Raw genomic sequence first — 18,341 nt, 5'->3', positions numbered from 1 at the left:
GCTGATGTTCTCGACATATTGGTTTGATTTTTAAACTTTCAAAAAATTATTGAATTTACAAGAAAGATGCAAAACCAAAAATAGATTGCCTTTCATTGGTTTGAAACTCAGAATAGATAGCTTTTGATGTATCTCAACAATAAGAGTGTTTCAACAATTTCTTTAATTTTTTTTTTAAATCTTTTCCATTAGTACAGGTGTACATCCAACCCGACAACCCAGACCAACTCAACCTAAATTACAAGGGTTGGGTTGGGTTATTTTTCTTGGACCCGAATTTATTCGATTTGGTTCGGGTTCATAGGATAGAAACCTCTAGTTAGACCCGAACCAAACAAAAACTTATAAAATACATTATGAAACTTAGTGTATTAATGGATGTATCAAAGAACCTACGCCCTTCTAAAAAGGGGATACAACATGCCGAACCTTTGCAATGATGTGACACAATTCACGAAGACATATCTTATTTACTAACAAGATAAAGTCAAACGGACCAAAATCATGGGACTGTTGGAACCTTTACAAGTGCCCTCTCAGCCATGGAAAACATGTCTTGGACTTTATCATACACCTTCCCAGGGGCAGAGTTTTTTTTGGTTTTTTCATGTTGTCGAAGAGTTGAACATGGGTTTTTTTGTGTTGTCAAAGATACTACTTATTCAACAAATTTGATTGATTGATACGAGTTGATTTCGAATATGGAATTCAAAGGGATCAAATAGGAAATGATATTCTGAATCATAAAGGAAAGAATTAAGACAGATACCGATGAAACTTAAGATATTAAGCATAACAATTTTTAGGAGAGATTGAGTCCATTCTAGTAATTGTGGATAGGTTTTCCAAGTATGCCACATTCAACCCAACGCAAAAGTTTTATGCTCTGTCTGCCCAATTATTCTTTCAACATGTTCTTAAGTTGCGGGACATTCCCATAAGCATTATCAGTGATTGCGATGCGAGATTTACAGGGACCTTTGGGCTGAGCTATTTAGGCTACTGGGGTTGAGCCTAAACATCTTCTCGAGCTAACATTTCCAAACCCTAAACCCTAAATACTTAATAGCATGCTTGAGGAGTTCTTACATCACTTTATTGATGCATGACATAAAAATTGGGTACAAATGTTTAACGTTGTTAAGTTTAGCTTCAACTGTCAACAAAGCTCATTGATAGAGAAGACTCCCTTCGAGATAGTATGTGGCAGACAACCACTCATGTCCCACGTCATTGACCACCCATATGTTAGGAGAAGCCCGCAAGCATATAACTTCACCAAGGAGTGGAAGCAAACCTCTTAAGTGGCACATGCGTACTTAAGAAAGTTTCACTACAAATGAAGAAGTGGGCAGACCAAAAACAAGTGGGCAGACCAAAAACGCAGACCATTGAAATTTCAGGCCAGTAACCAAGTCTTGATCAAGCTTAGACCAGAAAAGTTTAGATTTCATAGGAATAGGGATCAAAGACTAATGCGGAAATATGAAGGGCCAATCAAAGTCATCGAGAAAGTTGGGAGTGTTAAACGTAAAATAGATCATAACTGTATATACTAAGATAATCTAAGATTTACTAGTTGTTACCAAATCTATGATTTGAAGGGTTTGTTACCAAATCTATGATTTCATGGTTTGTTATCAAATCATAGATTTGGAATGTAATCTTCATTATACACATCTATAAATACATGAGGTCGTGACCCATATAGGTCATCGTGTCATTCAATCTAACATGGTATCAGAGCCAAGGTTTATTTTTTAAATGTCTACCATGTCTTCTTCCTCCTCTCCATCCACCATCTCCAACACCGTCTCAACTACCATGGCGACTTTTGGCCCAATCCCTCTACACCATGTCACAATTCGTCTAACCAAAAACAACTTCATCATATGGTGTGCCCAGCTCCTCCCCTACCTACGGAGTATGAAGCTTATGGGCTACCTCGATGGCACCAATGTTGCACCTGCCAAGCTGGTCCCTTCCTCAACTGCTGCTGGTGCTGAGCTGGTCTCTAATCCGGCCTATAATCAGTGGTATGATCAGGATCAACAAGTCCTTAGCGGCCTTCTCTCCTCCATGTCTGAGGAGATTCTTCATGATGTGGTTGCCGCTACTACGTCCAAGGAGGCGTGGGATACCCTGCAGCGGATGTTTTCATCGTCAACTCGTGCTCGCACTACTCAGATTCGTGTTGAGCTCGCCACGTCCAAGAAACGAGATCAATCTGCTGCAAATTATTTTTGCAAGATCAAAGGGCTAGCCACCGAGCTGGCCGCCGCCGGCTCTGCCTTGCAGGATGATGATGTGATCGCGTATCTTCTCGCTGGTCTTGGCCCTGACTATGATCCCTTCGTCACCTCAATGACTACCAAGAGTGAAGCCCTCACCCTTGATGATGTGTTTGCACATCTAATGACGTATGAAGCTCGCCAACTACAACACCAGGCTGAACTTCAGTTAAATCTTGGATCTTCTGCCAATTATGCTAGTCGTGGTGGTCAGCAGAAGAATCGTGGGCGTAGGGATCGCGGTCGTGGTCGTTCTCAAGGTTATGCACCCTCTCGTCCTGCTGGTGATCGTCGTGGCCCTTCTGCTCGTCCTTCCTGCCAGATCTGCGGCAAAGTGGGGCATACTGCTATCCGCTGCTGGCATAGGATGGATGAGTCCTATCAAGATGAACCTTCTTCTGCTCCTCCTACGGCACTGGCGGCTACTTCCTCTTACAAGATTGACCCAAATTGGTACAGCGACACAGGCGCTACGGATCATATCACCAATGACCTGGATCGTCTCGCTGTGCGTGAACGTTATCATGGAGGTGAACAAGTTCAAGTCGGCAATGGAGCAGGTTTGCGTGTTTTGCATACTGGTCATTCTCTAATTAATACTGCTACTCGTCCTCTTGCGTTGCGTAATATTTTGCATGTGCCTGAAATTTCCAAACATCTTCTTTCTGTTCATAAATTTTCTCGTGATAATGACGTATTCTTTGAATTCCATCCTTGGCATTTTTCTATAAAGGATCGACAGTCGAGGAAAAGTCTCCTAAATGGGAGGTGTGAATCTGGTCTTTATCCTATTAAGCCATCCGATGTCGATAATCTCAAGCACGCCTTGGTGAGCAGATCTACTACTCACGCCCAATGGCATGCACGTCTTGGACATCCTTCATCTCAAGTAATAAAATCCATTTTGCGTCTAAATAATATTTCGTGTGCTAGTGAGTCATCTTTGTCAGTTTGTAATGCGTGTCAGTTAGCAAAGAGTCATCGATTACCATATACTAGTTCTTCCCATAGGTCTTCGTCACCTTTGGAACTTATTTTTTCGGATGTTTGGGGCCCTGCACCTCCATCTGTTGGGGGTTTTAAATATTATATTAGTTTCATTGATGATTTCAGTAAATTTTCGTGGATCTATTTGATGCATGATCGTACAGAAGCTCCTCGTATATTTTTGCAATTCCAAGCTCATGTTGAGCGCCTCCTAGATACTAAAATCAAGTGGGTCCAATCTGATTGGGGTGGGGAATATCAGAAAATTCATAACACATTTTTTCGTTCCCTTGGAATTGGTCATCGTGTTTCGTGCCCTCACACACATCAACAAAATGGGTCTGCTGAACGCAAGCATCGTCATATTGTTGAAACTGGCCTAGCCCTTCTAGCTCATGCTCATGTACCTATTAAATTTTGGGACGACGCGTTTCTTACAGCCACATATCTCATCAATCGTCTTCCTACTCGTGTCATCGATAAAAAATGCCCCTTAGAGCTTCTTTTTCATACCCCACCAAATTACTCCTTATTAAAAAATTTTGGGTGTGCTTGTTGGCCTCATCTTCGTTCTTATAACAAACAAAAGCTCTCTTTTCGATCAAAGAAATGTGTCTTTCTAGGCTACAGTTCTTCACATAAAGGGTATAAGTGTCTTGACACCGATTCTGGTCGTGTCTATATGTCTAGAGATGTCATATTTGATGAAAATGTTTTTCCATTCAAGAGAGCCTCACCTAATTCTTCCCCAATCATGCAGTCGACGCATAATGCCCCTGATTTGTGCACCTTGCATTTGGGTAATAGCAGTACTAATTTGGAGAATGATCACATGCATATGTCTGGGCCTACTAACTCTTTGGATGCAGAAAATTTGGTGTCTACATCAGCTTCGGAATTGCCGCAACAATCCTCCGCGTCGCTGCCATGCGAATCGGCGTTGGTTGTTCCGCCAATGATTGAGGCCTCGGCTCCTCCGCCAGCAGATGATATTGCGCAATGCCCGGTCGAATCCTCGGCCGCTGGTCAACCAACTGCTGTAGCATCGGTTGCTCCCCTCGCAACGGCTGATACGGCCGTCCCCTCAAATGTGGATCCTGCACCTACTACTCATCCGTATGGTACTCGATTGAAGCACAATATCAAGAAACCCAAGGTGCGTACAGATGGAACAGTAACATATCTTGTAGCTCGGTCTTCTGCCTCTGAACCTACTTCACATATTACTGCTATGGAGCATCCCCTCTGGCGTCAGGCAATGAATGATGAATTTCAGGCACTTCAAAAAAATAAGACATGGCACTTAGTTCCTCCTCGTGCTGGTCTTAACGTTATTGATTGCAAATGGGTTTTCAAACTCAAGCAAAAGCTAGATGGCTCTATTGATCGCTACAAAGCACGCCTGGTTGCTAAAGGTTTTAAACAGCAGTATGGCGTTGATTATGATGATACCTTTAGTCCAGTTGTTAAGCCCACTACCATTCGGCTCTTATTATCTCTTGCTATTTCTCGTGGTTGGGCTATTCGGCAGATTGATATTCAAAATGCTTTTCTTCATGGCCTTCTTAATGAAGATGTTTATATGAAGCAGCCCCCTGGATTTGTGGATTCTCAACACCCTGGTTATCTCTGCAAGCTGGATAAGTCGCTTTATGGCCTTAAACAAGCTCCGCGTGCCTGGTTTTCTCGCCTTAGCTCCAAACTATTACAGCTGGATTTTACACCTTCAAAGGCTGATGTCTCTCTTTTTATTTTTAACAAAACGGGCATTCAGATGTATATCCTCATCTACGTTGATGATATTATTATCATCAGCTCATCTTCTACGGCTACTGAGAAACTTCTTACACAGCTTCAGGATGATTTTGCCGTCAAGGATCTTGGTATTTTGAGTTATTTTCTTGGGATTGAGGTCCGCCATACTTCTAGTGGACTTATTCTGACACAACATAAATACATTCGAGATTTATTAGCCAGAACCAATATGCTCACCTCCAAAGGTGTGCCCACACCTATGCTTCCCAGTGAGAAGTTGTTATTGAATGGTGGTGAAAAGCTCTCACCTGAGGATACTACTCGCTATCGAAGTGTCGTTGGTGCTCTCCAATATTTGTCTCTGACACGTCCTGATATATCCTTCTGTGTCAACAGAGTGTGTCAGTTCATGTCCTCTCCGACTTCTATACATTGGGCGGCAGTCAAACGAATTCTCCGTTATCTACATGACACTATTGATATGGGTTTGTGTCTTACAAAGTCCAGCACTGATTTGTTGAGTGCCTTTTCAGATGCTGATTGGGCTGGGAATCCTGATGATCGTCGAAGCACTGGAGGCTATGTGATCTTCTTTGGTGGCAATCTTATCTCTTGGAGTTCGAGGAAACAATCGACAGTTTCTCGTTCTAGTACGGAAGCCGAATATAAGGCGGTTGCTGATGCCACTGCCGAATTAATTTGGATCCAAGTCCTCTTGCGTGAGCTCGGGATCTCGCAAGCGCGAGCGCCTAGCCTATGGTGTGACAACATTGGTGCCACCTACCTATCCGCCAATCCAATCTTTCATCGACGGACGAAGCATGTTGAGGTTGATTATCACTTCGTTCGTGAACGAGTATCGACTCGTCAGCTTGATGTTCGACTCATATCTTCCAAGGATCAGCTCGCCGATATCATGACAAAGCCACTGCCAGCTCCTTCTTTTAGCTATTTTAGGCGCAATATGAACTTAGTAATACATCGTCCAGATTGAGGGGGGTGTTAAACCTAAAATAGATCATAACTGTATATAGTAAGATAATCTAAGATTTACTAGTTGTTACCAAATCTATGATTTGAAGGGTTTGTTACCAAATCTATGATTTCATGGTTTGTTATCAAATCATAGATTTGGAATGTAATCTTCATTATACACATCTATAAATACATGAGGTCGTGACCCATATAGGTCATCGTGCCATTCAATCTAACAGGGAGGACCTCATACCGTCTTCAACTACCTACATAGATGATGACTCATCTTGTTATCCATGTAAGTAACTTGAAACGGTACCACCCAGATGATGACGACCATCAACTCAACGAAATGACACAACTCCCAGTTACGATGAAAGACACGAACAAAAAAGAAGTAGAAGAGATTTATGTTGCGAACACGTCGCATTGGCAAACCAAGACGAAACGTATAAGAATACTTGGTTAAGTGGAAAGGACTCCCCATGGCATGCCAAAACCCTTGCCTTCTATCACTTTATCGCTTTCCTTTACTGCCTTTATGATGTATAGTTTCCCTATTGTGTTTTCTAAGTGTATGATCGTTCAACAGAATCATGTATATGCCTGGTAGACATGAAATTTCCCAGAATATACTATAGGGGGATGCGACTAGTCGTCAACTCCTCTCACCTAGATTTTGTATGATCATTCGGTGAAATCACGTATAGGTCTGCTAGACCTGAATTGCCTCAAAATGTACAATAGGGGGATGAGACTAGTTGTCGTATTCTCCCTACCCAAAAAATTTGTATCCTATTTAAGTCGATGTGTTGCCTTTTGCTTGTTGACATATAAAGTTGCTTTCAATCTTTCTCTCTCAATAGTGCTTTCAAACTCTCTTTCAAAATCTCTCTGACCCCATTTTCTAAAACCTTTTTTCAAAATAGGGCCAAAGGCTTGAGCATACGTTACCCGTCTGTAGGTGTCACGACCTGATTATCGAGGCTTCAAAACTCGGACCGTGACTACAAAGACGAAGCGAAAGAAATTTAAAAGAAGGGTAGAATAAAAGATAAAAATCCAATAAACTTAAAACAAAAGAAAGAGTAGTGTGTTTCAAATATTATAAAGGAACAAATATAAAAGGGAATACAAAAGATTACAAAACGACTGAAAATAGTCTGACACTCCGGAACAATCGCTTCTGTGGACTGCACAGCTCTTGAACGCTTCCCCACCTCGACCAGCAGCCTGCGACCACCTGAAAAAGGAAAGAAAACAGGGATGAGTATAAAAATTATACTCAGTAACCCACCTACTTGTAGGCTCTCATCGCAGGCTTAACAGATTCCCACGGGTTTCTCATGGGCTCTAGTACTTCTGGTTCTAGTCTTATCCACTTGGAGCTATGTTGGTTCTCCGTTCTTTCATTTAAACCCTAAGAGTTCCTTTATACCAAACTATGTATGACTGGTGACCTTCGAGTAGCTACCTCAACATGACTCTTGAGACTACTTGGTATTTGATCTAGGGTGAGATGCAACCACCTAGGTGCACAATAGTCCCCCTCATCGGGAAGGGGCTATCCTCCCTTATCCTATCTAGTTAAATGGTATGTACGACGTGAGTCTAACGTTTTCCATGCTAAAATGGCTAGGAGTATTCGGGTCCTGATCAGGAACCCCATGGTACCCCACAAAGCTATGATACCATTCACACAATTTGCAGCCTAAAGGTACTCCTGAGGTAGTTCGTATGTCGTGGTGGTCTGTTAGACTCCCAGGGAAAATGTTAAGTCTATACTTAGTGACTTATCACTCTAACCACAAATTCCTAGACTTACCATAATAGTGGGTCATGAAAATTAACAGAATGTGTACACAAATATCATCCAGCATCATTAGACATAATTCATGCAAAGTAAACATACATGCTCAATGAGGCGATAACATCGATCAAGCTCTCAGAGCATAGAGTTCACAATTTTTCATCTTCATTTCAGCATGAAGTAAACATATACATTTGTAGCGGAAGCTTAAAGCATAATTGCAACACTCAAATAATTCTCATAATGATTCCCATATTACATTCATACTCATAATAATCAAATTACCCAAATTCATTCATGGAAAGCTACCACCTAAGATAAATTCACTAGCATGTACAAGTATTTCTTCCTAAATACCTTGTGGTGACTTACATGATTGATGCATACCCTTTCGTCTAACATTTTTATGTGAATAAGCTGTTAAAAAATACTGGTTTTCCTTAGTTAGGTCATATTTCACATAAAATATGGTAAAAATTGGAATAGGGATGAAAATCGGGCAAACAGAAGTTGAATTGGGCCAAAAATGGACTTACACGCGCTCCCAGGCACTCTCTGGAGCCTAGAGGAGCCCTACTCACGGCTGTCACGTGCAGAACATTCCTGTAGTCACAAGTCACTGGATTGGTTTGGGTAGCGGTTCGAGTCAGCTTAATTGGACTGTGGGTCAGTTAGGCACCGGATTACTAGTCTTCACGAGGGTAGCGAGTCAGGTCGAGGGTTGCGTACGACGCGTGTCGCAATTTGGCTTAAGCCGAGTCGCTTCACTCGACGTCTAACATGTTTCCGCCACCTGCCCAGACGCATCACTCCTCTCCCTGGAAATCGCAACGCAAAATTCGATTAATTTTTTTCTCTTTTCTCATTTTCATATCTTTTAATTTATAACTCAATTCGATTCAGTTTCTTCAGCAAAGTTGTATATCGTAAATCAAGCTACGTCCTGATATTTTTTTTTCTTCTAGAATTTTACTTCAATATTGACCGATTTAAGGACGTCAGAAGTAGGTACATTCACTCTTACCATTCTTGAAATGAACTCTCGGAACAACAGTTTCTGGCCACGATTTCAACCAAGTTCCTTCACGAAATATGTGGAGAATACTTCCTAGAAGAACTTATCAAAATCTCAGGCCTTAACTCGTAACAAATAGCTCAGATCTATGGAAAAATCATGAAATATTATCTTGCAGATCTTCTGAGTTTTTAAGGGAAAATGAAGCTTCAGTCACTCAAATCTCCTTATTCCTTCTTAGGAGGAGTTCTTGCCTTAAGAACTTGGCTCGAGACGACTTCCAGTGGTGGTCCGGTGAGTTTCCGACGGTTCTTTCTTCCTTCTCTCTTTAAGTTCTCTCAACCCTCTCTCTTTGTTTTTCCCTTTTGCAGTAATCTATCATGGTACTCAAGACCCCAATAATGGGAAAAAAGACCTATTTGTCTCTTTGTTGTTCGATTTTTTTTTTTTTTTTTTGGGTGCTACAGTAGGTTCCACCACCCTAAGTTGGCTTAGCTCATTCAGTACTGAGAGTGAATGTTGCACAATCATCAAATCTCCATTGTTTCAAAAGTGAAAAAATTTATCTTATTTTTAGTCTTGTGTCAGTATAATGGTCCATGATCCATGATTCAATGCATCTATGGGTCGTACAATGCATCCTAACTTAATATTTAGAGGGTTGTTTGGTAACTATGGTTGTTGAAGAATTCTATAAGGCGTAGGCATTCATCCCAACTACCTTCGAAGTCCATGACACACACCCTCACCCTCAGCATACGTTCTAGTACTTGATTGAGTCTTTCTATTTGACCATATGTCTAAGGGTGGAAGGTTGTACTAAACCTTAGTTACATCCCTAGTGCTTTCTATAGACTCTTCCAGAAGCGAGGGGTGAACCTTGCATCTCAGTCTAATATTATAGATACAGGTACTCCATAAAGTTAGATAGTTTCTTCCATGTAAGTGGGCGAACTAAATATGTCGTCTTTCTTGGGATTAAGTGGGTGGACTTTGTTAGACGGTCGACAGTGATCCATACGACCATAAACACTTTCTTGGTCTTAGGAAACCTCGAGATGAAGTCCATAGTAACATCCTCCCACTTCCACTAGGGAACATTTAGGGGTTGCAAGAGTCCTAAAGGGTGTACCTCAGTGCCTTAATCTACTAACAGGTCAAACATCGACTTACATATTCAACAATATCCCGATTTATCCATGGCCACCAAAAGTAGGACTTTAAGTCCAGGTGCATCTTGGTATTTCTATGGTGGATAGTATATGGTGAGTCGTGAGCCTCCATGAGCAACTCCTTTAATAAGTCCTCATTGTTGGGGATACATAGTCGACCTTTCCACAACAGACCCTTGTTTGTTGGCATAGAAAATCCTTTCAGACAATTTGCTTCTGGCTGTTGTAAACGTACAAGTTTGCTTCTAGTGTATCTATTATGCTATTGAGAATTATTTAGAGTAGTAGTCCCACGTTGGCTAATTAAGAGGAGGATGGAGGGTTTATAAGTAGGGAACACTATCTCCATTGGTATAAGGTCTTATGGAGAAATGAAAAGTAAAGTCATGAGAACTTAGGCTCAAAGTGGATAATATCATACATTTAGAGGGTCATGGTTTCTAACATGGTACAAGAGTCATGCCCTTAACTTAGCCATGCCAATAGAATCCTAAACTGTCGAACAAAGAGTGTACTTTGTTCGAGTGCTCCAGAGAAGGAGTAGTCTGCATCATGTATAAATGGCAAAAACTTCCATATATTAATATTGTAACTTAGTTAAACATGAGAATTCTTTCCGACATAAGTTTTAAACTAACTAAACTTGGGTAAATAGAAGTCGTATTGACCTCAAAAGCCTTAAATAAGGTAAAAATGGCTTTAGGAGGGTCGAAACATAGGAAACAATATATAATTGTATTATGAACTGCCTAAGCCGAGCCACAAAATTGAGCCGACAGAGCTGTGAGTCGAGCCGATCAAGTTGGAAAAAGGGATATAGGAATAGACAGGAATAGATGAGAATAGATAGAAGCTGCAATACTTTATTAATGTCTACTGACTTGATGCCTAGAGGGTTACACAATTCTAGTATTTATAGTCTATACACTGGACCAGAAATACTAAATCATCAAAATCTAGATAAATTCAAATCTACTAACAATCTCTTAAAATCTTGGCAGTTTGAATATTTGAATCATATCTCAACTACTTTAAATCATATCTTCATTTTGAATACTTTGAATCATATCTCAACACTCCCCCTTGATTCAAAGTTGCAGATGTTAAGTATAGAGCTTTTCTTTTGGCAAGGCCTTCGTAAGTATGTCTGCTTTAACCCGTACAATGTCTGTCTTAACCTGTATACCTTTGTTTCTTTGTCTTCCTCTATGAATCCCTCTGGCGGTGTTACATAAACCTCTTCTTGTAAATCTCCATAAAACTTTTCGTTTGGTAGGTTAACCATATCTCATGTTCCATCTTTCTTAACGAACTGCATCTCTACTGCCATGGCTTTCTTCCCGTCTTCTTTTTCAATTGCTTCTTCATAATTCATAGGGTCTGAAATAGTAAGAGCAAACTGACATGATGCATATATGTCAGCTAAAGATTTATACTTCCTTGGAGGTGTCTCATCCGAAAGTTCTTTAAGAGAAGAATTGTTGTTCAGTGATGCTGAATATAATGAATTTGACACACTTTGTGTTGCAATGGATGCACTGGGAGATGCACTGAAGTTGACCCTTGTCTCTTCATTTGGGGAAACTTCAACTGTAATCTTTTGCTGCTCCTGTTCTTTACTCCAATCCCAACTCACGTTTTCATTAAATATTACATCCCTTCTAACTAAAATCTTTTCACTAATGAGGTTGTATAGTTTATATGCCTTTGATTGAGTACAATAGCCAATGAAAATGCATTTTTCAGATTTTTCATCAAGCTTTTGACGAGTTTGAGGATGTTTCAAAGCATAAGCAATACAACCAAAGATTCGTAAATGACTTACCGATGGTTTCCTTCCATGCCATGCTTCATAAGAAGTTCGATTCATAACCGCCTTTGTTGGTGAAATGTTTAATAGATAAACAGATGTTGTTATGGCTTCTGCCTGAAATTGGTTTGGAAGTTTCCTTGCTTGTAACATACTTCTTGCCATCTCCACAATAGTTCGATTTTTTTGTTCAGCGATTCCATTTTGTTCTGGAGTGTAGGGAGCTGTTAATTCCCTTTGGATGCCTACTTCCTCACAAAACAGATTGAACTCTTTAGATATGAACTCGCCACCTCTGTCTGTGCGAAGAACTTTAATGTGACAGCCACTTTGGTTCTCTACCATAGCTTTAAAAATCTGGAACTTCTGAAACGTTTCTGACTTATGTTGTAGGAAGTAAACCCAGCTCATGCGACTATAATCATCAATGAATAGTAAAAAGTATATACTCCCACCCAAGGACTTCGTTTGCATTGGCCCACATAAGTCACCATGAATTAGTTCTAGATAATGTGAAGCTCTTTTAGCTTTTCCAACATGAAAGAACTTCCTAGTCTGCTTGCCATAAATGCATCCTTCACATAAATTAGTTGAGTCAATTCTTGGTAATCCGAAAACCATACTTTTATCCCTGAGTATTTTCAAGCCGTTCATATGAAGATGTCCATATCTGAGATGCCATAATGTTGAATCATCTTTCATGCCAGCAGTAAGAGCAAAATTCTCCATGTTAGAAACATCAAGTGGAAACATCTTATTTGAAGTCATGGCAATTTGAACTTTATGGCCTGATTTCTTATGTGTAATGACACATGTGTTATCATCAAATAGAACTGAGTGTTCTCTGGTCATCAATTGTCCAACACTCAATAAATTGTACCCTAAATCAGGTACAAATTGAACATTATCTAATTGTTTTATCTTACCGTGACTGGTTTCGACTTTCACTGTACTTTTTCCTTCAACTTGCATCTCTTTTGTATTTCCAAGTTGCTCCTTAATCTTTTGCGTCTCATCAAGCTCTTTGAATAAGAATTTGGTGCCTGTCATATGGTTCGAGCATCCACTATCAACAAACCATAAGTTACCTTCTTTCGGATTAGTATCCATGCATGCCACAAATAGCTTTTCTTCTTCTTCTTCATTCTTTGCTGCAAAATTCATTTGTTGATTTTTATACCAACAATCAGATTTTGTGTGCCCATACCTTCTACAATGGTAACATTGTATGACATTCCTTTGTTCATTGAATTGTCTCTGTCCATCACTTCTCCACCTGTTATCACGACCACCATGGAAGTTGCGAAATCCTCCTCTTCCACGACTTCTACCTGCTAAATGAATATTTTCTCTTTCGTTATTGGTTGTCTCCTTCACTTGTAGTGCCTTTTCTTCGTTCCTTTCTGATGCTCTATTGATTCTTGCCTCATGAGCCTGAAGCGAGCCCATCAGTTCATCAACGGAGAGTATGGATAGATCCTTAGCTTCTTCTATGGCGGCCACCACATGGTCAAACTTTGGAGTCAAGCTTCTCAACACCTTTGCAACAATTGTTTCGTTTGAAATTTTCTCTCCATAGGTACGCATCTGACTGACTATTGCCATTGATCTTGACAAAAAATCAGCAATTGATTCGCCATTCGTCATGAGTAGAGTTTCAAAATCACGTCTTAGAGATTGCAATTTCACTGTCATGACCTTTGAGTCTCCTAGAAACTCCTTCTGTAGAATTGACCATGCCTGCTTTGATGTGGTTGCTGCTGCAATTCGTGAAAAAATAGTCTCATGAACTGCTTGCTGAATAATGAATAGAGCCTTGGCATCGTTTTTCTTGGTTTCTCTTAGTCTCTCCTTTTCTTCTATTGTGGGTTCTAATACATCAGCAAACCCGTGCTCCACCAAGTCCCATAGCTCCTGCAATCTGAGCAAGGTCTTCATCTTGATGCTCCACCACTCGTATTTCTCACCATTAAATATTGGTAACAACGGTGCAGAGGAAGAAAAACCAGCTACTGCCATTTTTGTTTTGTGAAAGAAAATAATCACTCGCCCTCGTGTCGAACGAACTTGGCTCTGATACCAAAATTGNAGAGATATAGGAATAGACAAGAATAGATGAGAATAGATAGAAGCTGCAGTGCTTTGTTAATGTCTATTGACTTGATGCCTAGAGGGTTACACAATTACAGTATTTATAGCATATACACTGGACAAGAAATAGTAAATCATCAAAATCTAGATAAATTCAAATCTAGTAACAATCTCCTAAAATTTTGGTAGTTGGAATATTTGAATCATATTTCAACTACTTTAAATCATATCTTCATTTTGAATACTTTGAATCATATCTCAATAGATCAAGCAATCACACAGCCATAGCTAAGTCGCAACTGGAATGGTCACGTGGCGGACACGTGTGCAGCTGAAGAAGGCGCGGGTTGAGGCACGGGTAACTACCTAAGCCGAGCCACAAAATTGAGCCATCAGAGCTGTGAGTCGAGCCGATCAAGCAATCACACAGCCATAGCTAAGTCGCAACTGGAATGGTCACGTGGTGGACACGTGTGCAGCTGAAGAAGGCGCGGGTTGAAGTCGGGTTGAGGCACGGGTATACGGGTCGTTGCCAGGTTGGTGCACCATTGGTTGAGCTGGGCCAAGTGAACGCAGACTGATTATTTGCTCTGAGACGTGACTGGGCTAGGGTGTACGTATTGGGTCATTGCGGCACTGGGCAAATGAATCGAAGGGTTTATTCGTGGGTTGTGCAGGATCCGAGAGTGTTGGCGACGATTTGTCTTTTTTACCCGAAACAAAAATTGAAACCCTCACCTCTTCCTTTTATTTTTTTCAATGGAACTCTGATGATTCCGTCGCCGTTTTCACACATTTCCACTACGGTTCGTCCTCTGAAAATTTATATGACTCAATAGTACTACTCTATTCTTAAACCCCAAAAAATATTTGTTGTAACTTTGAGATCTCTACAACCAACTTTTCCGTTCAAATCTTTCGATTTCTCTCTCGATTATTAGGGTAGACTGCAGAATGGGAAGATTTTTTAGTTGATATGATGAATGGCATGAGCGGGTACATTCTTTTTGTAAAGTCCGGGCTGACTCGATGACTACATAAAGAAGGGTAAAATTTTAGCGAAGTAAAACCATTAAAATTTAAACATAATTTATATTATAACAAATTAGTGCTCACACGTTAGTAATTTAAAATACGACATAATGGTTAAAACACAAAATAAGCAATGAACACAAAACATTTTAAAACAAAAGGGTTGAGAACAATGGGTAAGGCTTGTTTATGGCACCTACTCCAAAGTCCGCTCCCGACCTCAACCAGCTTCTTGTTTACCTAAAAAACATGAAAAATAAAGTATGAGTACAAAGACTCAGTAAGTAGAAAACTTGTAGGCTCTTAATCCTGTCTTTGATATGCTAGGGTACCAAACTCTTTCTCTTCTTGTTCTTGTTCTTATTGTGAGTACTTAGGCCCTTTAATTCTATTCTTGACGGGTGGGTTCTTATCATAATCTATCCTAAGGATCTTAGTCCTTATCCTGAAACCTTAGTTCTAATCTAAGGGCCTTACTACTATGGTTCTTGGTTCTTGGTTTTTATCCTTAGAACTGGGATCTTGATCCATGTTCTAATCTTTGATCTTTGTCTTTTTCTTGGTACCTTCTAGGTTCTTATTCTGTTCTTCGTTCATTCTCCTAGACACCCCCCTAGGATTTATGGTACGACTCATGAGCTTGACGACCTGTTTCTAAGGCTTCACACATTCCAAGCGACACAATCTTAACCTACGTCCAAGGCTTCATGCATTCCAAGCGACGATTCTAAACCCGCATCTTAGGGCTTACCCTTCGATACAGTCTGAAAGCCTATGCCCAAGACTTCATGCGTTCCAAGTAGCATAGTCTAAAAACCTACATCCAAGGCTTCTTATGTTTCAAGTGATGCAGTCTAATTCTGCATCTAAGGCTTGCCCTATGATACAACCTGAATATCTATGTCCAAGGTTTCATACGTTCCAAGTGGCCTAGACTAAATACCTACGTTCAAGGCTCCATGCTTTTCACGCAGCGTAGTCTGAAATCCTGCACCCAAGGCTTGTCCTATTGTACAACCTGAATACCTATGCCCAAGGCTTCATATGTTCCAAGCAGCATAGTCTGAATACCTCTGCTCAAGGTTTCATACGTTCCAAGCAGCGTAATCTAAGTCATGAACATACTTTATCGTGGGAGGTCTTAGGAGTTTTCTTGAGTTTATGAGTTTTAGGACCTTGGTCCCTTATCCTTGAGTGGTACCTAGCATTCTTCTTACCTTGGTAGTTGTAGAGCTTGTGTGGTATTGTTCTTCGTTCTCAATCTTGTAAGTTTCTAAGGTCCATAATTCCTTGAGGCATAAGTTATAACATGCATTCATAAATATATGAACCAATCACAATAGAAAGCATGAGTTATTCTAAAAAGCTATATAGTCATAATGAATTTTTCAGAGGGTTCTAGAAGGGTCTTGAGTTTTGAGGTGTTTCCTTTAGACGTCTCTTAGATTCTATATTGGTTTAGATTCTAAACTACTCTAATCAACTTGATCTCAAACATATCTTCATGTACTTAAGAATAGGCCTTATATAAAGTAGTACGACATTCGAGCACGTACAGACCTTGAGATATCATAAATAGTCCTAGGGGCATTTCGGTCATTTTACTCCTAAATCTTGGTTTTGCTACTTAACGTGTTCTAATGGCTTTAAAATTTTGCAACATTATCAAATATCATAAAATAAGGTCTACTATAGAGTTTCATAGCATTTGAAGTTCATCTAGGTCATTAACCAAAGGTAAATTACCTTAAGGGTATTACGGTCATTTTACACCATTTTTTGGTTTTAACCTTATCCAATGACCACCAAATTTCATATATAATATCAACCTGTTATAATATGCTCATCACTAAATTTTTATAGGTAGAAGAGTTCATTTAGTGGGTTATTTTAACGTTACTTAAATCTCGAGCAATTTGATCGGTTCAGGGCCTTACTCTCGATTCTTTGAGTTTTTCTTTATAAAAGCTTACATCATACTTGGATAAAGGTTCATAATAAAATCCAAACGATTCCTACGAGTTTTCTTACGAAAAGAACAAGGTGGCTACTTACCTCGTCGTCGACATTTGGAACCTCTATTCTCGAGCTTCCGGTATTTGAATTACCTTAAATTTTCTTCCACAGACTCCTTATTATCCTAGTTTCTTCTAGTGGATTGTAGCATAAGATATTCGCCTCCGAATTTCATCCAAAATTAGTTTTCTTGCTGGAGCAAAAATAGGAGATTCTTTATTGGGCATGCTGTTCTAGGGGCTTTGAAGGCCCCATTTCTTTATGTAACCTCTTACTTATTTTTCTCTCAAGCTAAAGGAATTGATTTGGAGGAACAAATTTGAGTGTGGGACCTTCATTTTGAAAAAAAATTTCTCACTTTGCAAATCACCGGAAATACAAAAAATTGATCTCTTAGGTAGCTTGTTCTATGATGTTTCAGCTCTTTATTACCCAAAACAAATTTCCTTCAATTGGGCACGTTCTTAAGGTTATTCCTCTTCGTGGTCTTCTATGGATTCATTCCTTAGAGGTGCAAAAGTTGATTGAAATTGTCCTTGCTCGACGAATTATCGTGTATCCTCAAATTGGATTTTCAAGTTTTCTTTGAAGCTCTTCAATGACAGGTTTGATTAGGGGAATGCTTTCTAGGCGTTTTTTGCACTCGATTTCTTCATAGAACTTGTGGGTAATCTTGTTTAGAAATTGTATGAACAATTTTGAAAGGAAATTATGGAGAATTTCCCTCCAATTTGGAAGAACTCCGATAGGAAACCCAAAATCTAAAGCTTATTTCTTGCAATTGGGAGATTGACTCCACTCGATTCTTGTTTCATACTATTGATCCAACTTCAGACTCTATAGGAAATCTTTCCCAAACCTCCTATTTGGAAATTTCATTTTTTTTGGAATCCACCTGAGTTGGAGATAACATTTTCTAAATAATTAGTGGAAAATATTCTCTCCCATCGGCCAACTAACTACTTCCAATACTTCCAATTTGAACTTGAATTTGGTAATCTGTGAACGGAAGAGATCCAACGGCTAGATTTTGAGATTCAACCGATTCCGTGTAGGAGGTTATTGCGGAGGTTTCAATTTTAGGCGGAATGGTATATCTGCAATTACCCATAATTTCAGGGTATTTGGTCATTTCCACTTTCCTAATATTTTATTATTATTTTTTTCAAAAATCTAAACTTTTTTAAAATTATTTCATCTTTTGTGGTCATTTTTATCCGTCTGGAACATCTCCAAATTTCTTCTAGATAAAGAATTAAAAATCCCAAAAATTTCTTTTTCTTTTACAAAAAAAAAAACTTTAATTCCTTCAAATTACTTGTGACATAGGAGTGACTTGGTTAAGACCTCCAGGCTTAATTCCCTTAATTTCCTTCCCGGCATCCTT

General features: G+C 39.7%; 1 non-coding gene across 1 annotated transcript; it reads left to right on the top strand.

The window, feature by feature from the left end:
• Positions 1-2,289: 2,289 nt before the first annotated feature.
• Positions 2,290-2,429, top strand: LOC111807853. The gene has a single exon (XR_002816998.1). It is a non-coding gene; the product is annotated as a small nucleolar RNA Z247 (small nucleolar RNA).
• Positions 2,430-18,341: the final 15,912 nt, after the last annotated feature.

The sequence above is a fragment of the Cucurbita pepo genome, chromosome LG12, assembly GCF_002806865.2.
Source record: "Cucurbita pepo subsp. pepo cultivar mu-cu-16 chromosome LG12, ASM280686v2, whole genome shotgun sequence".
In the NCBI taxonomy this organism is placed as follows: Eukaryota; Viridiplantae; Streptophyta; class Magnoliopsida; order Cucurbitales; family Cucurbitaceae; genus Cucurbita; species Cucurbita pepo.
Note: the sequence above shows the minus strand (reverse complement) of the source record. Positions and strands in the feature narration are given on the sequence as shown.